The sequence below is a fragment of the Equus przewalskii genome, chromosome 25 (genome assembly GCF_037783145.1).
Source record: "Equus przewalskii isolate Varuska chromosome 25, EquPr2, whole genome shotgun sequence".
Lineage (NCBI taxonomy): Eukaryota > Metazoa > Chordata > Mammalia > Perissodactyla > Equidae > Equus > Equus przewalskii.
Window position 1 is genome coordinate 35,152,481 of NC_091855.1, and position 26,125 is coordinate 35,178,605.

General features: G+C 43.7%; 1 long non-coding RNA gene across 1 annotated transcript; it reads right to left on the reverse strand.

The window, feature by feature from the left end:
* Positions 1 to 1,356: 1,356 nt before the first annotated feature.
* On the reverse strand, positions 1,357 to 17,121 carry LOC139079272 (uncharacterized). Its single transcript, XR_011532734.1, has 2 exons — positions 17,029 to 17,121; positions 1,357 to 2,043 (listed from the first exon to the last, which is right to left on the reverse strand). It is a non-coding gene; the product is annotated as an uncharacterized lncRNA (long non-coding RNA).
* Between the last annotated feature and the right edge of the window lie 9,004 nt (positions 17,122 to 26,125).

Genomic DNA, 26,125 nt, shown 5'->3' on the forward strand with positions numbered 1-26,125 from the left:
TTCCAAATGGATTGGCCCGCTTTACATTCCTACCAGCCATGTGTGTGAGTCTCCCTTTCTCCACAACCTCACCAACACTTAGTATTGTCAGACATTTTACCTGTTGCCAGTGTGATAGCTTTATAATGGCATCTCCTGTGGGGTCTTTAATCCACTTGAAATTGATTTTTGTTTATTGAATGAGGTATTTCCTCACTTCATTTGGTCTCTACTCAAATGTCATTTTCTCAGAGAGGGTTCCTCAAATAATAATTAAAAAGACACCCCTCTCCCAGGGCCCCATCTATCACCCTCTATCCTTTTACCTGGTTTTCTTTTTCTTAACTTCCAACATTGTATTCTATATTTATTTCTCTTATGACATTGTAGTTTATATTTATTTAGTTGAGTTATTTTTATTTTCTTAACAGACACCTGCTGTGGTCTACATATTCTTTTAATCCTCAAAAAACCCCATGAAGAGCAGCCCTGTGTGGGAGGCACTGTTAATAGCCCATTTTATAGATGAAGACACTGAGCCCAGAGAGGTTAAGTAACAGGCTTAAGATCACACAACTAAGTGGCAGAGCCAGGCGATAGCGCGGGAGTCTGCTATGTATTTATTGTATGGTTCTCCAGCAGAATGTGAGCTCCCAAAGGACAAAAGCTGTGTCTGTTTTGTTTACCTTGGTACCTCTGGTGCTCAGAACATGCCTGGTAAACAGGAAGTACTCAATAGGTGCTTGTTGAATAGCCTTGGAAAAGCTCAGCTCTACATTCTGTGTAAGAGCTGGATGTGGTGTCGGACTGCGACCTGCGGAGCTGTATGGGGAGATTATTAAACCTGGTTTTATGTCATTCCCTTGCAAATCATACTGCCTTACAGTGTTTCCCCAACGAAGGCTAAGCGAGGCTGCTCAACACTATTGATGTTTTAGGCCAGGTAATTCTTTGTGTGGGAGACTGTCCTGCTTGTGTGTTACAGGATGTTTAGCAGCATCCCAGACCTCTCCCACTAGACGCTGCTTGCAACCTACCTTCCGCCAATTGTGACGCTCAAAAATGGCTCCAGACATTGCCAAATGTCCTCCAGGGGACAAAATCACCTCCAGTTGAGAACTACTGAGTGAAACCTTGAAGTTTATCAATGGGGATAGAGCGTAGAGATGTATGAAAAGGTCACAGAGTAGCAAAAGAGGAAAATATGATCTGGATTTACTGACATCCAACAAGAAGACGAAATGTGTCCAATTCTCTCCGGAGAGTAAGAGAGAGAGAAACGGGTTAGAGGCCAAATTGCGAATCCTCCCCCCACTCCACTCCACCCCAAGGTTCAGCTGTGGAAGGAGGGGCTCCCAGGGTTCAGACAGGCTCATGGGGAAGTCCTAGGATGTAAGGATTTTCAAGGCCAGTAAAGGCCAGGAATTTTCACAGCCCCATGGCAAAGGCCCACATTCAGGAGGTAGTTCAGAAATGGCTGAGGAAGTTGTCAAGACGGGCGTGCTGGATGGCAGCCCAGCAGGGTTTGGAGAAAGCAGCTGACAGTTTCTGGTGGCTCATAAAGCACAAAGGTGCAGAATCAACCTGTGGAGCAGCAGCAGGGTGCCAGCAGCAAGTCCCAACTTAGCACCTGAACACCCAAGTGGGACCAGCCTCGTAGGCACTAGGGCCATATGCCTGAAAGTAGTCCAGGCAAGTCTCAAGGCATCAGAGACCAGTAAGCCCTAGAGGACAGCATGGGGGAGAGGGCCCTCCTCCCACGGGACCAGTTACCTAAGCCTACGCTGTCTCCAAATGCAGCCTGGAAAAGAGAAGAGGGAACAGGAAGTGTGTTAGGTTGAATGCAAACTCAGCTACTGGGACAAAGACCAAAGTCACAATGACATAAACAAGATAGAAGTTCTTTCTCACGAAACCCTCCAAGCATTAGCAATCCAGAGTTGATCCAGAGGCTCCTTGGTGTTGGGGATCCAGGCTCCTTCTGTCTTGAGCTCTTCCATTCCTAGACTGTTGCTTCATCTGGTCCAAGATGGCTCCACACCATGTCACATTCCAGGCAGCAGGCTGGAGAATATACACGAATATTACATCCTATTGGCCAGAACTGAGTCACGTGGCCATACCTGGCTTCCAGGGATGCTGAGAAATGTGGTCTTTAGTTGGGTAGCTAAATGTGGTCTTTAGTTAAGTAGTTGGCTAAAACTCAAGGATTCTCTTATTAAAGGAAGTAAGAGAGAACGGATATTTGGGAACAACCAGCCATTCCTGCTACCAAAAAGATAACCTGAAAGACTAATCACTTTTCCAAAAAAATCTGAAGGAACTACACCAGAAGAATCTGAGAAGCCTCTAATTGGAACTTTGAGTCTTCTCTCTTCCCCTACCCTTTTACCCTCCAAGCTCCAGTTGAAGGAAATAGAGGAACACAATATTTTCTGCACATCTGAGGGTACTGTGTAAACTTTTTAACCCTACTAAGAGAGAAAACAGAACTAGGCAAGGTTCGTATTCCATCTCTGTTCCAGAACACCCAGGCAGGCCAGCACCTCACCCTTGCAAGAGGGAGAAGAGAGTTCTGTCTCACACATGCACTGTCACCCAAAAGCAGACCCAGCAAGAGGTCCACGAGCCTTCTGCAGAGGTCCCATGAGTACTCAATAAATACCGGGTGATGACAGAAGAGGAGGAGGTCGTCGGGTAATCGGAGACAAGCTCGAAGTCAAGGACTTCATAAGCCTGACTTTAAAATGTCTTCTTCCCTTTCATATTAAAGCTCTTATGTTTTTCTAATGCTTGCTCAGGACCTGTTAGCAGAGTATTCTTTTATCAGTTAGTCCTCTATAAAGGATTAATTAACTAATACAATTTATCAAGTAGGGACTATAACTATTTGCATTTTACAGGTGAAAAAGTAAAGGTTCAGAAAAACTAAATAAGTGGCCCAAAGTCTGTAAGGGAGGTAAGCCCAGAGAAGAAGAGTGAGGAATCTTGCTAGGCAGTGGCTTTCTGCCCCAGGGACATTATCAAGGTCATCTTTCATTACCTCGTAGGGTATGCTTTTCAGAGGGACCAAGGTAGAAATTCTGACTGGTCTTAATACAGTTGGTTCCTAAAGGAGAGACACTGAACTGTGTAAATGAATAGATGTGTGTGTGTGAGTCAACACAAGGCATATTGCAAAATCTGTGGCCCACCCAAAGGAAATCCAGTTTTTCAGACTCATTTCTGGTCACACTGTATGTCACCACTATTGACCTTTCTCCTTTTACATTTACTTTTTTCCCCCAAAGTCACTCTTTTAATGTAAAAACTTGTGCTTGAGAGGAAAAGATTTGATTTTGTGGAGTCACGCTTGGGTGCAAGGCTGTGCGTCTCAGATTTTTACCACCAAGGCAGAAAAAATATTTAAAAGTCTTTTGTTTGTGTCCAGCAACACCATGGACAATGAATTACATGACCCTTTAAGATGAGCTTCCACGTAATATTTTGCAAAACAGATCAGGATATCCTAGGAAGACACGGACGGTGCATTGGAACTGCCATGGATCAGCTCCCTAGAAACACGGCCTGAGGGGTGAATTTTGTCCAGGTGAGCTGTCGAGGGTGAGCTCTCTGGAGAAACCTCAAGGGGAGTGGGGGAAAGGGACAGAGCAAAATAAGAAGCTCTGCAAAGATGTGGGTTCAGGAAGAAGTGAGCCTCAGCCTGATCCCACGAGGAGCTCTGAAGCACAGCTTGTATTATAGAGGTTGTTCCCGCCAGAGGCAAGGGGGCTGAGCAGTTAGATACCCACACCAAGCAGTCATTGGCCATGAAGCAGGCGTGTAAGCACCCAGGCGTCTCCTGGTGGGGGACAGCCTCCCTTAGCCAAAGCCGGGGCAGGAACGAACCTGAGAAGTTTGCAGAGTAAGCTCTTAGCAACCACTGCAGGCAGGAGGCAGTGCACTGGCCCCAGTGAGGGGGACCTGGGCAGGGCTCCAAGAGTATCCACTACACTGGTACCAACACAGCCTATGCATGATACTACAGTCGTGTATAGATGATAGGTTTTTAGTTATACTATTATTTATTTATTTAGGTTTATTTTTTCTTTAGTAGACTTTATTTTTTAGAGCAGTTTTAGGTTCACAGCAGAAAATACAGAGAGTTTTCAAATACTCCCCTGTCCCCCACATACACACAGTGTCCCCAGCTATCACATCTTGCACCAGAGTGGTCCATTCGTTACAATCAATGAACCTACATTGACACATCATTATCACCCAGATTCCATAGTTTACACTAGGGTTCATTCTTGGTGTGGTACATTCCATGGGTTTTTGACAAATGTCTAATGATATGTATCCACCATGACAGTATCATACAGAATAGTGTCACTGCCCTAAAAATCCTCCGGGCTCCACCTGTTCATCCTCCCTCCCCCATCCCATCAACCACTGATCTTGTGACTGTCTCCATAGTTTTGCCTTTTCCAGAATGTCACATAGTTGGAATCCTACAGTATGTGGGCTTCTCAGATGGGCTTCTTTCACTTAATAACATGCATTTAAGTTTCCTCCAGGTCTTTTCATGGCTTGATGTTTAATTCCTTTTTAGAGCTGAATAATATTCCATTGTTTAGATGGAATAAACCACAGTTAATTTATCCATTCCGCTACTGAAGGACATCTTGGTTGTTTCCCAGTTTGGGTAGTTATGAATAAAGCTTCTATAAACTCCTCGTGCAGATTTGGTGTGGACATTAGTTTTCAACTCACTTGAGTGACTGTCAAGGAGTGCAACTGCTGGATCATATGGTTAAGCGTGTGTTTCATTTTGTAAGAAACTGCCAAACTATCTTCCAAAGTGGCGAAACCTGCACCATGTTGCCTTCTCCCCAGCGACGAATGAGAGTTCTTGTTCCACATCCTCGCCAGCAGTTAGTGTCCTCAGTGTTCGGGATTTTGCCCACTCTAGTAGGTGTGTAGGGGGATCTTATTGTTTTAATTTGCAATTCCCTAATGACATACGATGTTGAACATCTTTTCATATGTTTCTATGTCATCTCTGTATCTTCTTTGATGAAGAGTCTGTTCAGAGCTTTTGCCCATTTTTTAACTGGTTGTTCATTTTCTTATTGTCGAGTTTTAAGAGTTCTTTGTATATTTTAGATAATAGTCCTTTATTAAATATGTCTTTTGCAAATATTTTCTCCCAGTATATGGCTTGTCTTCTCATTGTCTTATTTTATTTATATTTTCAAAAAGTGTTTTACTCAACATGGATGAACCTTGAAAACATTATGATAAGTGACAGGAGTCAGTCACCAAAGGCCATCTTTGCATCATTCCATTTATATAAAACATCCACTAGGCAAAACTAAAGAGTCAGAAAGCAGATTAGTGGTTGCCAAGGGCTGGAAGAGAAGGAGAAGTGACTGCTAACAGGTACCGAGTTATGTTCTAAAATTAGACATTGGTAATGAATGTACATCTGTGAAGATACTAAGAACCACTGAATCATACACTTTAACAGAGTGAATTTTATGGTATGTGAATTATATCACAACAAAGTTTTTTTTTTAACTTTGTACTAGAGGGCTTAGAGGTATAAAAATTGTTATTGAATATTTTCCATAGACATTTTTTTTTTGAGGAAGATTAGCCCTGAGCTAACATCTGCTGCCAATCCTCCTCTTTTTTCTGAAGAAGACTGGCCTTGAGCTAACATCCGTGCTCATCTTCCTCCACTTTATATGTGGGATGCCTACCACAGCATGGCTTGTCAAGCGGTGCCATGTCCGCACCCGGGATCCGAACCAGCGAACCCCAGGCCACCGAAGCGGAACGTGCACACTTAACCGCTGTGCCACCAAGCTGGCCCCTCCATAGACATTTTTAATAAAAAGTTGGGTTGCAGGGCGGAACATGACTTCCATACTTACATAACTTCAGTATCACTCTCCTTTTTAACCTATGCTATCTGTATTTATGCATCCTTGGAAGCTGCCTTCAATCCTTTCTGGAACAAGACTGGGTGTAAATAGATAGATAAAGACAGAAATACCCGACTCATCTTTGCATTGCCCAAGTGCTCTGACCCTTGGAGGACTGGACATTGTCACAGGTGCTTTGCAGTATATTTTCAGCAGCAAGAGTGAAACCAAGATTGTGGCCTTTGGGTCCAGCCCCAGGGGTTGGTTATAGGTCACATGGCCCACTCTGCTGTGTTCTGAGGAAGAACCCTTGGTTACGGTCACAAACAGTCAACGTCTTCTCCTTTAGGCCAGTAAGCACTTAGCCACTTGGCAGATGCACTTTCACAGCCTTTGACTGTCATGTGATGGTGTGGGCTGGTCTGGGTCAGGCGACTTATCTGGATTAATTCAGCTTACACAGCCAAGCATTTTCCCTAGAGCTGTGCCCTGGATGAAGTCTTAACATTTTTACCTGCCCAGAATGTCACAGCTTAGTGTGCACTGATAGGCAGATTGATAAAGAGTTCTTAGATTTCTGCCATCAGAAGGCACCTTGGAGGAGGAAGTGATAGCCGAAACAGGATGAACCACCCAGAGACTGGCTGGGCAACCATGGATGAGTGGCTCCACCGCCACGGGTCTCCAACCCCTCCTCATCTTGGAAACGAGAAGGTTGAACTGAGTGACCCCTAAGACCTCCTCCCTGTTTAACAGATCAGCTGCTCTGGGTGGGGCTGCCCAAACCCTTGTATTTCACAGATCAGTACTGTTTTCATGAACTTTCAAGAACCGATACACAGTGTTTACTTTCTACTTTCTAAGGAAGGACAATAAAAACCAGCTACTTTTACTGCCATTTTCTATCACACCATTTCAGAAAGAAAGGCCATATTAACTACAAGAAAAAAAAAAGTAGGAATAATCTCAGAAAAAAAGACAGACCTTGTTAAGAAGAGAGAATTGGCAACTTTACTTCGGCACACGTGCAGCACGCTGGTTCCGTCTTCCTCATTTTTAAAAACAGCTCTGTTGAGATATAATCTACCTATCATACAATTCATTCATTTTAAGTAGACAATTCAATAATTCGTAGTAGATGTATAGAGTTGTGCAACCATGCCTACGATCTAATTTTAGGACATTTCCATCACCTCCGAAAGATTCCTCATGCCCGTTTGTGGTCACTCCCTGTTCCCACAACCAGGTTCAGGCAGCCACAAATCTACTTTCTGTCTTTGTAAATTTGCCTTTTCTGGACATTTCATAAAATGGAATCATGCACTGTGTGGCCTTTTGTGTCTGGCATCTTTCCTTTAGCGTAACATTTTCAAGACCCATCCATGTTGGAGCATGTATCACCTCTTCATTCTTTTTTATGGCTTAACAATATTTCATTGAAAGATATACCACATTTTGTTTATCCACGGACATTTGGGTCTAGAGCCTCTGGAAGGAATAAGCATGTAAAGTGGTACTAGATGCAGGTTTCTTTCGCTCTTGATTTTAGATCAGTGGACCCATTTTGGACTTCTGACCTCCAGAACTATAAGAGAATAAATTTGTGTTGTTTTAAGCCAACAAATTAGTGGTGATTTGTTACAGCAACCACAGGAAACTAATACTTCGGGTCATAAGTAATCCTAGCTTTACTTTTACATCACTAACAAACCCATTTAGGAAGGCATCAGTGGTTGGAATTAAGAGCACAATTTGCCAGGCATATGGGTTCGAGTCCAGGTTTACTACTTACTATATGTAATCTAGAGTAGGTTTCCTTAACTCTTCTCTTCCTCAGTTTCCCCATCTGTAAAATGGGATTAATAATCATGCCTTCCTCATATCCTCTAGGAGAAGTAAACGAGTGCATTGAATGGGACTTAGCACAACATCTGGCATGTGGGAAGCCCTATAGTTTTACCCCTTTCATTTGCTCTTACCATTAGTCACATGGTGTTCCCAGAACAAAGGAACAGCCAAAGCCTGTCTCAGAGGTGAAACCAAAAATCTGCTTAAACCTTTCAAAACATGTTTTCTTCCTCCCATCAACCCCACTAAAACCTCAGAGTTCTTAAGACCAGGTTTCCCCTAGAGCTCAAGCTAAAGGTTATAAGAAAGTCCCCTCCCTAGAGAATTATCTTCGAGAAGAAAGCTTTGCCCAAGTTCCTAGTTGAGGACAACACGGGAGCTCTGCCAAAATGCCCTTGGCAGACCTGGTTCCCTCTACCACATCTTGCTCAGAAATCACTGCTTAGTCCATGGGCAACAATCTGTTATGTGTTTTTATCCAGTCCTTGAAAACATGATAAGCACTGAGCAAATGTTGGCTGAATACCAAATGCATGAGAGTTGACCAGAGAAGATCTCTGGTTCCAACTTCTGGTGACATTCTTTCTAGAATAAGTGAAGTCCCTTTCTGACTTTCGGATGTAGAATTTCAAAACCGGAATCCCTTTGGAGATAATACGGCCCAGGACACTGGTTTTGCAAATAAAGAAATTGAGATACTGAAGGAAACATGACTCCAAGATCATACAGTAAGTCAGCCACGGAGCAGGGTTTGAACGCGGCTCTTCTGGTTTCCAGCCCAGATGCCTCTCAGATGTTGTTACAGGTCAAAGAGTCTCAGACTTTGGGCTGGATCTGGGCTAATCTTAGGTCTTGCCCTGAACATCACTTGTTGAAATGAGTTCCCGATATCACTTTGTATCATTTTCTTATACTTCCTCTCTCAAATAAAACTTCTTTTTCAATTTTAGTACTCAGTGGATCAAAGAAATACTATCTGTCTTATCTCTTGACACAACTTCTATCTTCAGCCCCCAATGAGCGTGAAAAGACATTGGCAAAAACCACCATGATCTCTAGCTGATATCTTGGAACCCATAACTTCCCCAAACCGGGGCTGAATTGCATAAATAGTGAGGCTGGCTTGTGATGTTCAGTAAAACACGCAGACAATACTCAACATGAGTTCAAAAATAAAAATAGTTAACAAGACCAGAGTTCCTCTTTTTCCTCCTTTCTCTACAACAAAGCAGTTGGTTAGAGGTGAGATTGCTGACTGAGGAAATAAAGAAATCAAAACAGGAAGCAGCAAATGGCTAACAAAGCACTGAATTCAATAAAACTCTCCAACAACTTCATGTTTTCCTAAATGAGTAGACAGACCCTGAATCAATGAGAAGTTACGCAGTGTATGAGTAGATTCAACACACATCTTCTTAGGGATGCTTCATGCTATAAGCTCCCAGAGCCTCTTCCCTTCCCTTATATCACTCAGGGAAGGAACTCTGGTGTCTGCAACTTTATCACATACACCGATTCACGTACCCACCACCACAATCAAGAAATCCACACGCAGACCTATTTCATCAACACGAAAGAGCTCTTTTCAAAAACATAATCTCAATATTATTATCACACCAAATAAATAACCATAATTCCTTAATATCTTCAAAATCCAGTCATTGTTCAAATTTCGCCAACTGTTTCATATTATTTTTTGCTCTTTTGTTTTTTTTTGTTTGTTTGAATCAATATCCAAGTAAGATCTGTACATTGGAATCTCCAGGTTCCTCTCTCTCTCCCTCTCTCTCTCTTCCTCAGTATTTGCTATAGTTTTTGTTTGTTTTTTATCTTCCAACGTGTTTGTTGAGGAAGTCAGGTCATTTGTCCCGGAGAGAGAGTTTCCCTCATTTTGGATTTTGCTCATTATGTCTCTGTGGTGTTGTCTAACATCTTCCCCTCTGAAGACTTGATAAGCTTCAGATTCTAATTTTGGATGAGACTGCTTCATGAGGAAGTACTTCATGCCTGGTATCTCTCTATCTTATTTTAAAATAACAGCTTTATTGAGATATCATTCACATACCATAAAATTCGCTCTTTTAAAGTATACGATTCTGTGATTTTTACCATATTCACAAAGTTGTGTGACCAACACCATTATCTAACCCCCGAATATTTTCATTACTCCAGAAAGAAATCACATACCCATTGGCCGTCATTCCCCACTCTCTTCCACCCGCACCCCCTGTAGCCACGAATCTGCTTACTATCTCTATGGAGTTGCCTGTTCTGTACACTTCGTATAATCATGCAATGTAAGTTCTTTTGTGTCTGGATTTTTTAAGCAATTAGCACAAGGTTTTCAAGGTTCATCCACATTGTAGCGGGTCTCAGTACTTCATTCCTTGCGATGGTTGAATAACATTCCATTACATGTGTGGACCACATTTTCTAACCCATTCAGCGGGTGATGGGCATTTTGGTTGTTTCCATCGTTGTCCTTTATGAGTAATGCTGCTATGAACAGCCACGTACAAGTTTCTGTGTGGACATACGTTTTTATTCCTCTTAGGTATACACTAACGAGTGGAATTTCTGGGTCATTACTGAAACCTGTTTAAGATTTCCTGTAGCTCTTTTGTTCTTAGGGTATAATTCTATAGGAATGTGCGGTTAAATTACTTTGTTTTAAAATCGCTTACAATAGTTTCTGTTTGTGTGGTTATGCCATAATGCAATATAAAGATTTTATTTCATTTTTGCTCTTGATTTGGGAGGATTTCTTTTTTTAATTTAATTTGGTTTTATATTTATATGAAATATTCATATGGCGTTCCTGCCTTCCTTCTTTGCTTCCTTCCTTAATAATCCAGCTGCAAAGTGATTGAGCAGACCCAAGCAAGGCAGGCGGCCACGTCTGGGGGTGCCCTGGCAGCAGTCAGGGGTCAAACGAGGTAAGAGGCTCAGCAGGTCAGCAGCCTGGCCGTTGGGGCCTCAGTAAGGAAGGTGGCCAAGTTGAGCAGGGACAAAGCAGGGCTGGGAGATGAGTTACATAAAGTGGGATGGAGCAAATACATAAATATATTGAGGATAACGGATAACTGGAGGCGAGTTTCTCATTGTCAGAAAAGAGAGCCATAAATAGCAAAAGGGAGAAATCTAGAAGGAAGCTTGTGATGTTGGATTGGAATTGGAGGTATTGGTGTGAACTCATGGTTCTCAAAATATAAAGATAGATACAGAAATAAACAGCAAGTAACAACAAACACACCTAGTACCCAGATCTTGGTTTCTAAAAACTTTTTTCCTAGCAAAATGAACCAGGGATCCTTGGAGAAATTACTGATTCTAGAAGTGGGGCACAGAAAGTATAAGGTGAGTCTGAAACATCTTGTGGAAGCAAGGAAGTGCTCTAAAAATAAGTGACATGGCAAAAGGACAAAGAAGCCAGATTCTAGGATAATTTGAATATTAAAAGAGTTGATGAGAGTAAAAGATTATATTCCATCAAATAAAACAGGAATCCATGAGTCTACACTGATATCAACAAATGAATGAGGAGAAAAGAAAGCACTTCCTTGCAGTAGAATGCCAACGAATAAATGTAGAAAGAATGATGGAATCAGAAAATCATCATTTGGCAATCGTCATAGCACTAATCCAGGCAAGAAACATCAATGGATGCTCAATCCAGCAGGTGAATGTTGGATGAGAAACAGGATATTTACACAGTCTTAAAGTAGCTCTCCACAAAATGTTTATTAACTGTACAGGAAAAACAAGTAACTTCATGATGGAGAATTGTGGCAGAGTGCATCGTCCTCCACTTGAGGATAAAGCACAGTTTACTCAACTAGTCCCGACTGATGGCCGTGTGGGTCGTTGACAGTCTTTTTCTATTATAACGTTGCAGTGTGCATGCCTCCTCTTGGATTTTTGTCTGGGCATTATTTTTGTAAAATGATGTGACTTAAGGACCCCACCCAGATAGCTTTCCTCGAGATTAAGATTATTCATTCGCATTCAATTGCTCTAGGGCCTTTGAATTTGGAAATGAACAAGAAAGGAAAGTTCCTGCCTTCATGGAGTTTACGTTTTAGTGTCAACACGGAAATAAACAAATATATATTTAACATCAGATAATGATCAACGCTGTGAAGGAAAAAGCAGAATAAGGGAATAGTGATGGATGGGGGCGGGCTCTTTTAGAGGGGGCCGTCAGGGTAGGGAGCCCGAATGAATGCGGGAACAAGCTGTGAACCCCTGCAGGCAGAGGGAACAAGTGCAAAGGCCCTGAGGTGGGAGGGAAAGCCCTGCCACACTCCTGCCCTGGAAGGGGCCGTGGAAGGCAGCTCAGGCTCTTCTGTAGACGGAGGCCTCTTGCAGCCTGTGGCTCCAGTACACTTTCTACCGAAGAGCTCCCTCCAGAAGGTGCATTTTCATGCGATTTTATAAACCATTCACTGTCATCACACTCTAAGGGTAAAGGTGGATCCTTCCTAAGGTGAACAAAATGCTCCTTGTCTGCCCAATGCTTGTTCAGCAGCTCCTCAGCCGAGATTATGATCCCTCCAGTGTGTTCAGAATTCTTGGTTTACTGTGCGTTTCCCCAGCGTTCTCTCACTTGCTCCTGCGACATGCCCGGGCATGGAGGGGCCCAAGAAGGAAGAGACAGGGCTGGGTGTGCACTGAGATTTCACCCAGGCTTTGGGGAGATTTCTACTGAGGAATAAATGACAAGCAATAGGATATATTGGAGTAGATGAGGAAGCCATTTGGTTTCAAACTAGTTCGGCCTGGCCTTGTTTTTCCAGAAAGGCCTGACGTGGCCTGTTGAGCATGCATTGTACATCTGCTCGACAAATATGGTCCATGTCCCAGAGCCAAGAATGATGCCCTGAAAGATAGGGAGGTTGCCTCCCCCATATCAGCATTTCTTTAAGGATAAGCATTTCTTTCCAGAAACTAAGGATTAATTACTAACCCGCTTTAACTCATCTCATGACAACTGACCTGCTGACCGCTGGTTCGCTGTGCTGACCTTGTGAACACTGACCTGCTATGCTAGAAAAGTATCTCATGACCACAGTAAAAGAGATAGTCCTGTCATTCGTGATGGATGTTCTTTGTTTCAAGACGGCCTATAACCATTCTGTACGCCCCCCTTCTTTGATGAGTTTCCTTCCTTGGTGGAAAGTTCTCCCGGGCTAGCCCTCAAACTGGCTCATAATAAACTCACTCCAATTCTGATTTATAGATTGATTACGGATTAGTTGCAATGACACTACTACTGGGTTTCAGAGCCTTCATTTCCCGCCTTGCCTCTTCCCTAAACATGTCCAGCTTTGAGTCTCAGATCTTATCGACCACCACCTCTCCCTGTTACAGTCTTTAATATTCTTCTCTTTTTTTTTTGTGAGGAAGATTAGCCCTGAGCTAACTATTGCCAATCCTCCTCTTTTTGCTGAGGAAGACTGGCCCTGAGCTGACATCCATGCCCATCTTCCTCTACTTTATATGTGGGACGCCTACCACAGCACGGCTTGCCAAGTGGTGCCATGTCCGCACCCAGGATCCAAACCAGTGAACCCCAGGCCACCAAAGCAGAACGTGTGAACTTAAGCGCTGCGCCACCTGGCTGGCCCCCTCCCTGTTACAGTCTTTACTGACACCAGAATCAAGCTCTTGTTCCTTTTCTTTTTTAATTTATTTTTTTATTGAGATATAATTGACATATTATATTAGTTTCAGATGTACAAAATAGTGATTCAGTATTGTTATATGTTGCGAAATGGTCAGCACAATAAGTCTAGTTAACATCTGAGCTCCTCATTCCTGGCTCATTGTCACTCTCTCCTGCACACTACCTGTCATGATTCTTGGTGATTCCACTATACTCACAGCTAGTCTTTCCAACGCCCTGAGCCCTCAGTTCCCATGTCACATCCCGGAGTAGACTGCATCATTACCAGTGTACTAGTCTGCTCAGGCTGCTATAACAAAGTGCAATAGACTGAGGAGTTTAAGCAACAAAATCTATTTTCTCACAGTTCTGGAAGCTGGACGTCCAAGATCGAGGTGCTGGCCAGTCTGGTTCCTGGTGAGAGCCCTCTGCCCGGCTTGCCCGTGGCCGCCTTCTCGCTCTGTCCACCCTTGATCAGGGGTCGAGGACAGCGCTCTCTGGTGTCTTATCTCATAAGGACACTAATCCTATCTTATCAGGGCCCCACTCTTATGACTTCATTCAACCTTAATCATCTCCTATAGGCCCTCTCTCCAAATACAGTCACATTGGGGATCAGGGCTTCAACATACAAATTTTGGGGGACCACAATTCAGTCTATAGCAACCTAGAACCACAGACCTTCCATAAATTCAGTGTTAAGCATCCCGCTCTCCACCACTTCCTTCTACCTTCCACTTCATTCTCTCCAAGACTCCAGATCCAACAGTCTTGGTAAGCCTCCAGACCCTACGATTGATTTCACCTACCACGTTTCCCTGTCTGCCACCTACCTCACGCCCTCACGCCCATTAACCCACATTAAATTCCATGGCTTTTTCATGGGCTCTCTCATTTCCTCAAACCTGCTTAACCAAACCAACACTTGGTTAAATCCATTGGTCCCCCTGCTTGACCTGGGCTTGTGCAGCAGAGTACAACTGGAGGGAATCAGGCAACCAGACGGACTCCTCTCATGGTACATTCGTGACCTCCAACTTCAAGTGGGCCCTGGCTGCTGCCTGGGAATCACCCATCTTCTCCCGGTTCCGTTCATGCTCCCACTCTGCCAAGTGGCGCTTTCACAATTTCTTCCTCCTAAAACCCTAATAGTTCTTCCTCAGTCCTCAGCTTCAGCTGGTGATTTCTGTTCCTATGTCACTGAGAAAAATGAGAGAGCAAGAGGGGGGAGGCGGGAAACTGGAAAAGTGAGTTTGACCGTTCTTTTAAGGAATTTTGTTGTAAAGAAAAAGAAGATAGGTGCTGGCCTGGTGTCATAGTGGTTAAGTTCACACACTCCACTTCGGCAGCCCAGGGCTCGCTGGTTTGGATTCCGGGCACAGCCTACACACCACTCATCAAGCCATGCTGTGGCAGCATCCCCTATACAAAATAGAGGAAGATTGGCACAGACGTTAGCTCAGGGCCACTCTTCCTGAGCAAAAAAAGAAAGAAAGAAAGAAAAATAAGACAAAGAAGCAGTTTCTGGAGGGGATGTTGTGGTCAAGAGAGCATTAGGGTTTTTTTCCCTTTTCTTCTTTTTAGATTGGAGAAAGGAACAGCGTGGAAAAAAATCTCTTTTTGGAAACGATCTAAAAGAGAAAGAAAAATTGATAATGCAAGAATGAGAGGAGAGAAGCGGTTGAAGCAATGCCCTTGAGTTGATGAGAGGGGATGGTACATGTAGGGCCTGCGTGGAGGGGGTGGTCTTAGCTAGGAACACAGACTGTTCCTCCATCCTAAGAGGAGGAAGGCAGGCTATACAGGCACAGATGCAGGTACGGGGGTGGACGTGCTACATGAGCTTGTAGAAGTTCTCTTTTGATTGATTCAGTTTTGGTGTTACAGGTTAAGGGCTCAGTCCTACAAGACTACTACCCCCGACTTCAGAAGCCAGTTGCAAAGCCAAGTTGTCACCTGTGCTTTTGACAGAATGGCTATAAATCAGAGGACCTATAATTCCCTCCTTGCGTTTGATTAATTTGCGAGAGTGGCTCACAGAACTCAGAGAAACATTTTACGTCCTAGATTACCAATGTCAACACAAATAATCCATAATCAATCTATGAATCAAAATCAGGACGAGTTTATTATACAAGCCAGTGTGAGGACTATAGCCCAGCAGAAACTACCTTCCCCAAGGAAGGGAGCACTCTGAAGAAGCAGGTGTGCAGAGCAATTGTAGGCCAAGTTGGAACAAAGAGCCTCCATCACATATGACAGGAATATCTTTTTTACTACTGTCACAAGATGTTTTCCCAGAACAGCAGGTCAGTGGTCACAAGGTTTACACAGCAGGCCAGTAATTAATCCTTAGTTTCCGGGAAGAAATGCTTATCCTCAAAGAAATGCGTGCGGATATGGGGTGAGAGGCAACATCCCTATCTTTAAGGGCATCATTCTTGGCTTTGGGACATTGTAAATGTTTAAAGCAGATGTACAATGCACACTCATAAGGGCATGTCGGGCCTTTCTGGAGAAAGAAGCTCGGGCTGAATCAGTTTTAAACCAAATGGCTTGCCCGTATACTCCAACATATTCTGTTGCTTTTCACTATTTTATCACTCGTTTATTATAAAAGAATAAAACTCAGGAAACGGCCAGATGGAAGAGATTAATATAGGGCAAGGAATGGGAAAGGAGCACAGGGCTTCCAGGTCCTGCCAAGCCCACCACTCTCCCAGCGCCTCCGTGTGCTCACCAACCCAGAAGCTCCATGGTTTTTTGGAGGTTCTGTTACCCAGGCATGATTGATTAAAACATTGGGCATCAATGTCCAGCCCCTCCCCCCTCCCCGCGGTTGGGCGTTGGACAGAAGTTCCAACCTCCTTATGACATGGTTGGCTCCCCTGGCAACCAGCCCCTGTCCTCAGGTGCTTTCCAAAGGTCACCTCATTAACATAACAAAAAACACCTTTTTCACTCTTATCACTTAGGAAATTCCAAGGTTTCAGGAGCTCTGTGCTAGAAATAGGGGTAGAAGACCAGAGGTATATGTCTTATTACAAACCACAGTATCACATGTATCAATTTCATATACTTATAAAATACCTTTTAATACACATATATCTCTAGTTGTACATGTATAATATACGTATACATATTAAAAATCATGATGAGACACCACTAGATACCTACCAAACTAGCAAAATTGTAAAGCTGGACAAAGACATCGTTTTAAATTAACAAAGGAGCTAGCAAGAGAGTAAAAAGTCGACGAAATCTGCTGAAGCCAAGGTCACAACAGAGCCCCGAGGTTAATCAATAAGGCTGATAGATCAAGAGAAAGCACGTGATCCTTGCTCTGGTCCTGGGCACACAGGTAAAAATCAGTGGGAAGCCTAGCCAAGCATGGGCCCCTACGTGACCACTCTCCCTTGAATTTACTCTCTTCAGCTTTTGCTCTATAGCCTCAAAAACAACTCTTGTCTAGTGTGGGAGAGGAAGACATTTCCTCTACCCACTCTAGGTCCTTCTGGCCAGGCTATGAATTAAATTGACATCAGACAGAATAACAGGAGAAAATTAAACAAAGCTTTAGAACATGTATACATGGGAGAGACCCAGGGAAACTGAGTAACTCACCACAATGGTGGAGGTTCTCATCTTAAATACCATCTTCAGCTGCAGACAAAGGAAGATGTTGGGGGTGGGAGAGTCAGTTATGGGAGATTACCAGAAAAGCACAGTAAACAAGAGTAAGGTTACTATGCAAATTTAAGTCCTTGCCTTCCACACTGATAAGAGTTTCTAGAGAGAAATCACCTCCCCTTCTTCCTGGTACAGAGAGGGAGACACTTTTGCAGATGGAGATTTCCCTTACAAGTGTAAATGTCTCTTACAAAGGGTAATTTCTACTTTTCAGAGTTTCTCTTTCATGTCTGCAGTTTTTTAAAGTAACCAGCCCAAAATAGTACTTGGGCCAAAGAGACATGTCTTGGGGTGGCCAATTCCAATCCCCGGCACTAGACCACCAGGGACCTCCACACAACTAAATCTGCTGGTCATTTGCCAGTCTCAGCATGCTTGACCTCTCACAGAATTTTTTTTCATTGCAGTGAAATTCACATAAAGTTAATCATTTTAAAGTACAATCCAGGGCACTGAGTACATTCACAATTATGCAACCACCACATCAATCACGTTTCAAGACATTTTCTTCACCCTAAAAGAAAACCCTGTACCCCATCAACAGTCACTCCCCATTCTCCTTCCCACTAATTCCTGGAAACCACCAATCTGCTCTTTGTTTCCATGCATTTACCTATTCTAGATATTTTGTACATATGGAATCATGCATAGCTACAGAATTTGATGCATTTGATCACTTCCCCTTCCTTCAGACACTTTCTTCACGTGGTTTTGGGGACCACACTCCCTAGTTTTCCTTCTGCCTCACTGGTCCCCTCCACTCCTTGATCTCTGAACATTGGAGGGTCCAGGGCTCAGTCCTGTACCCTCTCCTGGTCTCTGTCCCCACTCACTCCCTGGCTGACTCATCCACTAACAGGATGAGTTCTCTCCTTGTGCCGATGACTCCAAGATTATCTGCAGCCAGGACTCTCCCCAGAACTCCAGACTCACATATCCCATGGCCTTCCCGACGTCTCCACTTGGCACGTCATACTTGTCATGTCCGAGTCTGAACTCCTGATCCTCCCCTCCAAGCCTGTTCTTCCCACAGCCTTCCCCAGCTAATTCATGTCAAGTCCTCCTTCCAGTTACTCCAACAGAAAACCCAGGAGTTCTCATCCTTGATGCGTCTCTTTCTTTCATATCCTCCAGTCAATCTCTCAGTAAATCCTATTGGTTCTCTTCAAAAGAGATCCAGAGTCTGACCACTTCTTATCACCACCATAGCTATCATTCTGGTACAGCCACTTTCCTTTCTCACCAGGGTTATTGCAAAGGCCTGCAAACTTCTGTCCTGCCCCTGACCTTGGGCCTCTTCAGGCTGCTCTCCACACATCATCTAGAAAGACCGTGGTTGTATTATTCAGTGTTCACCAGAGAAACAGAACCAATTTTATGTATTTATTTATTATAAGGAATTGGAATAGGTTCATGCAATTCTGGAGGCTGAGATACGCCGTCTGCAAGCTGGAGACCCTGGAAAGTGAGTAGTGTAGCTCCACTCCACAGGCCTGAGAGCTGGAGAGCCAGTGGTGTAAGTCCCCAGCTCAAACAGTCAGGCAGAGAGAGTGTTCTCCCCTCCTCTGCCTTTTTGTTATATTTGACCCCTCAGTGGGTTGGGTAACGCCCACCCGCATGGGGGAGGGCAGTCTACTTTACCGAGTCCACTGATGCAAACGGTAATCTCAGCCGGAAACACCCTCCCAGACACACCTGAAATAATGTCGAACCAGAAGTCTGGGCGCGTCATGACCCAGTCAAACTGACAAGTAAAATTAATCACCGCATTGGGAAGAAGCATTTCTCTGCTCAGAACCTTCTAATGACTTCCCAGCGCTTTTAGGAGAAAGTGCAGAATCCTTAGCATGGCTTAGCAGGACCTGTCTTAGCTGAGCTCTGCCTGCATCTCCACCCTCACCTTGAATCAGTCTGTCCTTGCTGCTCCTGCAGCCGCGACCCCCTTTGGCTCTGCCTCAAGTCTTTGCATTTACTCTCCCCTCCGGCCAGAGTGCTCTTCTTCTCCCCTCCCCGTGTCCCCTGGGCTCACCCCTCTACCTTCGCAAGCCTTTACAGAGGTGTCATCTTCTTATTCTGTCTTCCCTGACCACCCTACTGAAAACGGCAACCTCCATCCCAAACTCTGCTCATCCTTCCCTGTGTCGGGGGGAAGATGATTCTCTACCCTCTAGGTCCTTCTGGCCCACCTAAGAATTAAGTCCACCTGAGACAGAGTAACGGGAGAAAATCAAACACAGTTTAATAACGTGTATACAAGGGAGAAACCCTGGAGAACTGAGTAACTCGCCAGAATGGCCAAAGGCACCACCTTAAATAGCATCTTTAGCTAAAGACAAAGGAGGATGTTGGGGGTAGTGGTTTGGGGCTTCAAGGGGGATGATGGCAATTTACATGAAGATGGAAATGCAAATGTTTGTTAAACAAGTGTTTGCTTGGTCTACCAGAGAGACACGTTTTACATTACACTACAGTTGTCTTACCGTATTAGCTCCTTCCTGGAACAGGCCTTCTATCTTAAATTCTTTTTGGCAGGTAGGGGGAAGGTCAAAGTTTCTTTCACAGTCTTTGGTTCTTAAAAATAATCAAGGCAAAGAGAGGAATTTTGGGGTGGCCAGTTCTGATCCCCCATCTTCCCACCATCTCAGATGCCAAGAATTTGACTGATTTTTTTATCTGTCTCCTTTCACTAGAATATAAGCTCCACGAGGAGAGGAACTTTTGTTTTGTTCATATCCCCACCACCTAGATTTGTACCAGGCATATAGCAAATGCTCAATAAATATTTGCTGAATCAATCAATGAATGAATTTTCCAAAAGATAGTTTAAAGAAGAAAAGGAGCTTGTACTAACCAAGGAAGAATTCCTTATTGTTCATAGAAACGAGAAACCTTTTAAGGATCCCACTTTCCCCAATTCCCTGCCTTAGAAAGCCCACGAGTGCCCTTAGAAGAGAGTGGCAAGATCTTGTGACTTTAGTCCTAGACCTGTCCCTGCTCCTACCCCTGATAAGGTGGACGTAAGACTGGTCACACTATGCAGCTGGGGCTTGTCTATGCACAGAGACTCTGATAGCAGGCATTTCATCTGTTTCCTTAACATCTAGCTGTGCCTGGCATAGACTAGGCAACTCAACAAAAATGGAGTGAGTGGGCGAAAGGAAGACAGAATGCTCAGAGTGAAAGAGGCCAGCAGCTGGGGAATTCACAAGGCAGTCTTTTTTTTTTTTTTTTTTTTTTTGAGGAAGACTAGCCCTGAGCAAACATCTGTTACCAATCTTCCTCTTTTTGCTGAGGAAGACTGGCCCTGAGCTAACATCCATGCCCGTCTTCCTCTACTTTATATGTGGGACGCCTGCCACAGCATGGCTTGCCCATCGGTGCCATGTCTGCACATGGGATCTGAACCAGCGAACCCAGGCCGCCAAAGCAGAATATGAGAACTTAACTGCTGCACTGCCGGGCTGGCCCAAGGTGTGTCTTTAGAATAGGGAGGAGACCTGTCTGAATGGAGCAGTGAGCATCTTTTGAGGAAATAACACTGCACAGGAAAAGCAGAGCCCTGAGTCTCTGCTAGGCTGCCTCAGTCCCCTAATCATGGGAGACTAGGCCAGTCTGGAGGGACACAAATTGAAGCAAGCACAAGTTTATTTGGCTACCTCCTATGTGGGGCTACAGGCTCCACATCCCTACCCAACTTGCTTTCGGGCGACATAGCCCCAGATCTCGATTAGTGGTCAGTTTACGGGGGAATGATAGCAATGACCCGGCAGTGTCCCTTTCTGGGCCCTGTCACATGACTCAGGCATCTGTTCTGTCCTTTTGCCCTCTGGGACCAGCGAGCTCCCACTCACCATCCTGCCTTCCCAGGACTCTTACCTCCCTCTCAAGCCTCCTGGCTCCTGAGTGCAGGGGCCTGATCTGGCCCTGCTCCTTGGCCACCCCACCAAAGTCACCCCCAACTGCAAAGATGATGTCTCCCCAGAGGGGTGATAAAGACCCCTCCTCTCAGACATGGGGAATCCACCAGGCTTTTTTATGCTTGTATGCCAGGCATGCCTCCAGCATTTCAGCAGACTGTTCTGCCTCCGTGTTCCTGGGGTTCTTGAAAGCCAAGTAGGGAAACTACCTGAGATGAGTTTTGGAAGGAAAGAGGCAGATTGGCCTTACAGGACAGGCAGGCTCAAAGGGAGGGCCCAGGAGGCCCATGCATTCATTTTGGATGGAGATGAGACTTTGGATGTGGACTTTGGATGGAGACAAATGAGCAGAAGGACATGGAGTGGAAAACTCAGAGGGACACAAAAACCATACCTACCATTTATTAAGCACCTCTTGTATGCCAGGTGTGGTGCTGGATGCTTATGTATGCAATAGATTCTTTCTAAGGTATCTACCTATCTCATGGAACTAGCTCCTTAATCCATACAGTGGGCCCACTGCATTCACTCACTTAACAAATATGTAGGCACCTGCCATGTAGCAGGCCCTGTCCTAGGTGCTAGGCACACAGTAGGGAAACAAAGATAGATGTGATCTATGCCTTCTCGGAGAGGAGAGGGCACTAAATAAATAGACAAATAATAATGTAGACACATCATACAAATTATCGTAAATTTGCATAATTATAATTGCACAAATTATAACTATACAAAATAAAATTATTATAAATATTATAAAGGAAAAGAATGAGGTACCATGTGCAGAAGGACAGGACCTAGTTTACTCAGGGTGGCAGGGAAGGCCTCCTGAGGGGGAAGACTTTTATATGAAGACCTGAAGGACGGGAAAGGACCAGCTGTAAGAAGTGGGGAGCGGGAGTGGGGGCACGTGAAGAGGAAATTTCCGGGCTGTGGGAACATCAAGACCAATGTTCCCGAGGGTGGGATGGCTGGACCGTGTGCATTCAAGAGAGGAAAGTTCAAGATGGAACTTGAGAGGGGGGCCTGGGCCAGATCCCGCGGAGCCTCGTGAGCAGAGCAAGGAAGCCGGATTAAATTTTACACATTGTTATTTAATGTATTGATAAAGAAGTAAAGTATATAGATTACTGAATCATGAAATTTAAAAATATTTTGATAACCGTATTTCAATCTTATTTCCAAGATAGTGCCCTCTGTCATCCTACGCACGTTTTTTTATGCATTCAAAAATGCAATTCTGCCAAGGGATCCACATCACAAAGATGTAGGTGCCTTGCCTGCATCGGACCTGGACTGGCCTTGACAGAATCGCATCACCGCAGAGTTAGAAGGGACTCTTAAAGATCACCCAATAAGAGTGCAAAGGCATTTTAACCTGCGTCGGGGTTCCTCTGAGATATCTCAGGGGCTTCTTGCTGGGGCGGAGAATGATAAGGTGGGGCTCTGCACACCCTCTCCTCCACCCCCACCCTCTTCATCCACACCCTTCAGTCAGGACTGCGCTACTTTGCTGTATCTTACATACAGGGCATAGACATAAGATTTCCTTTAAGGAAAGAATTCTATGACATAACAATCACCCACATGCACCTTTAAAATCACTATTGACCCATTTTACAGATGAGGAAACTGAGGCCCTAAGAGACAGAGGGAATTGTCCCCGAGGCCAAAGCAAGCCACGGCATGCTGTTTGTTGATACCCAGGCATGTGCTGTTTCCAGGACAACACAAAGCCTCTTCTCAACCCAGACCCCATGCCAAGGTGGGGTCATGCTGGGGCTGGAGGGCTCTCAGCAGAGGCAAAGACAGGCTGAGGAGGTGGGGTGGATGGGAGCCTAAGAGGTTTCATCAGGGCCTCAGTGGCAGAGGGACTCATCTCTGGGAGCAGTTTAGCATTCCAGATGACATGGAAAACACAGAATTGGCCTGTCACATCTGGAGGAACTTCCAACAGCTATGGGAATATGAATTTCTGGGCATCATCCAGGGTCAATTCAGGGAAATATTACATTCTGTGCTCTATAAACAAGAGGATACAGCAATAATCATTGTACTTAATGCAGGTATAACAGACACTCATACATAGAACATACATAGACAGTTTTAAATACTCAGTGCCTCCTGCTGCTGGAAGATAGAAATGCACAAAGAGGCTCACGACTTCATTCTTCAGGTCTGTTCAACGAGGAAGTGGAAGCACAGAACCCAGGAGCTGAGGGAACACAGGAATCTTCTAATGAGAGGCAGACGATCCCTGGGGGAAGCCCGCAGGGCTGAGCAGGTGACATAAATGAGGGGGTGTCAGGTATTCCGAAGGGCAGGGCTGTGAAGACCCGGGGAGTGCATCCTTCTCTGAGGGGGTTCAAAGTTCAAAAAATTTTTAATGTTATTTATTTTCAAAAAATAATAGATTCTCATGGTACAGACTTCAAAGGGTATAAACCAAAGAGGATTCATTGGAGAATAAACCTCCCTCAGTCCTGTGGCCCAGCCAAGCTCTCTTCCCAGGATGCAAAGAAAGTGTCCCTCAAGAGATAAACTATCTCCATAGAAGATATTTTCACAGAAATGATAGTAAACCATAAACACTATTTTTTTTCTTTCAGGTTTCTTTTCTAACATATATTGTTAAGATCATGGAGCTCTTTTCCTATCCTTACATAAGAGCTTCTGTTATTTTTTTTAAACAGCTACATAGTATTCCGATTGGATGAGTGTTTCAGGATTTTTAAATCAATGAACACTTAACTGGTTTCAATGTTTGCTATTATAAGCAATGCTGTAATCAATAACTTTGTATACATCATTTGCACGTGTGTGGGTATACCTGTAGGATAATTTCCTAAAAGTGGAATTGCCTTCTAAAGGGTATGTGTATTTTTAAAAATTGTTTTAGGGGCCAGCCCACTGGCATAGTGGTTAAGTTTGCATGCTCTGCTTCAGCAGCTCAGGGTTCACAGGTTTGGATCCCAGGTATGGACCCACACACTGCTCATCAAGCCATGCTATGGTAGCATCCCACATACAAACAGGGGAAGACTGGCACAGATGTTAGCTCAGTGACAATCTTCCTCAAGCAAAAAGAGGAAGATTGGCAACAGACGTTAGCACAGGGCCAATCTTCCTCACTGGAAAAAAAAAATTGTTTTAGTTGAGGTATAAAATACATGCAATAAAGTTAACAAATGTTAGGTATAGAGCTTGATGAACCCACACCCACAATCCACACCAAAGTCGTGATATAGAACCTTATCCGCATCCTGGAAGCCTCCATCTTGACCATCCCTAGTTAATATCTGGCCCCCACCAAGGGTATTACTATTATAAATAACTTCTATAATCAGAGATTAGCTCTGCCTATCCTTGAAGTTCATATAAATGGAATTATATAGTACATAGTCTTTGGGACTGGCTTCTTTCAACTCCGCACTATTTATTTAACTCAACTACGCCTGCTTCCTCCATGTTGTGGCACGTAGTTTTAGTTTCTTGATTCTCATTGTACATGACTTTTGGCCAACACTTGCATCCATTTCCCTCAGGTGGAACTGCTGACTCCTAGGGGTGGACTGATGCCTGCCCTAGAACAGGTATGTTTCGCTTTAATAGATAGAGCCCACGTTCTCCCAAGTGGGTCTGTCACTGACACTCCTGTTGGAAACTCATGAGTGTTCCAGCAGCTCCGTGAACTCATGAGTACTTCGTATTTTGCACCTTTTTACACTTTAACCGTTCTGGTGGATGTACGAAGGCATTTCACTGTGACTTTAATTCGCATTTCTCTGAGGACGCAATAGTGTTGAACACTTTTTCATGCGCTTTTGGCCAATTGGATATTTTCTCTCTGAAGTGCTTATTTAAAACATTAGTTTATTTTCATTAGGTTGATTGCCCCTTTTTGTTGATATCTAGGAGAGCTTTATATATTCTGGAGACAAATCCTTTTCAAATATATGTATTGTTTTTGATCCAATTTTTTTTTATGAAAAGGAATTCTTAATTTTAACAAAGTCCAAATTATTAATCTTTTCTCTTGTGGTTAGTAATTTTTGGATGTGTCTTATACAAGGCTTTTTTGTATATCTCAGGGTCATAAAGATGTTCCATGTTTTCCTGTAGAAGCTTTATCATTTTACATTTCATACTTTAATCTATAATCCTTTAGGAACTGATTTTTTTGGATGGTGTAAAGCAGGGATGTCTTAGTCTTTTTTGGCTGCTTTAACAAAAATACTGTAAACTGAGGGGCTTATAAGCAACAGAAATTTACTCCTCACAGTTGTGGAGGCTGGGAAGTCTAAGATCAAGGCACCAGCATGTCTGATGTCTGGTGAGCACCCGCTCCTGTGTCATAGGCGGCCGTCTTCTCACTATAACCTCACATAGTGGAGGGGGCAAAGGAGCTCTCTGGGGCCTCCATTATAAGGTCAATAATCCACCTGAAACTATGAAACTACTGGAAGAAAATCTAGGCAGTACATTCTTCGACATTGGTCTTAGCAGCATATTTTCAAATACTGTGTCCAACCATGCAAGCGAAACAATAGAAAAAATAAACAAATGGGGCTACATCAAACTAAAAAGCTTCTGCATAGCAAAGGAAACCATTAACAAAATGAAAAGACAACCTAACAATTTGGAGAAGATATTTGCAAACCACATATCTGATAAGCGGTTAATATGCAAAATATATAAAGAACACATACATCTCAACAACAAAAAAACTTAACAACCCAATTAAAAAATGGGGAAAAGATCTGAACAGACATTTTTCCAAAGAAGATATACAGATGGCCAAGAGGCACATGAAAAGATGTTCAACATCACTAATTATTAGGGAAAAGCAAATCAAAGCTACAATGAGATACCACCTCACGCCCTCAGAATGGCTATAATTAACAAGACAAGAAAAAACAAGTGTTGGAGAGGATGTGGAGAAAAAGGAACTCTCATACACTGCTGGTGGGAATGCAAACTGGTGCAGTGACTGTGGAAAACAGTATGGTGATTCCTAAAAAAATTAAGAATAGAACTACCATATGATCCAGCTATTTCATTGCTGGGTATTTATCCAAAAATCATGCAAACATGAATGTGTAAAGATATATGCA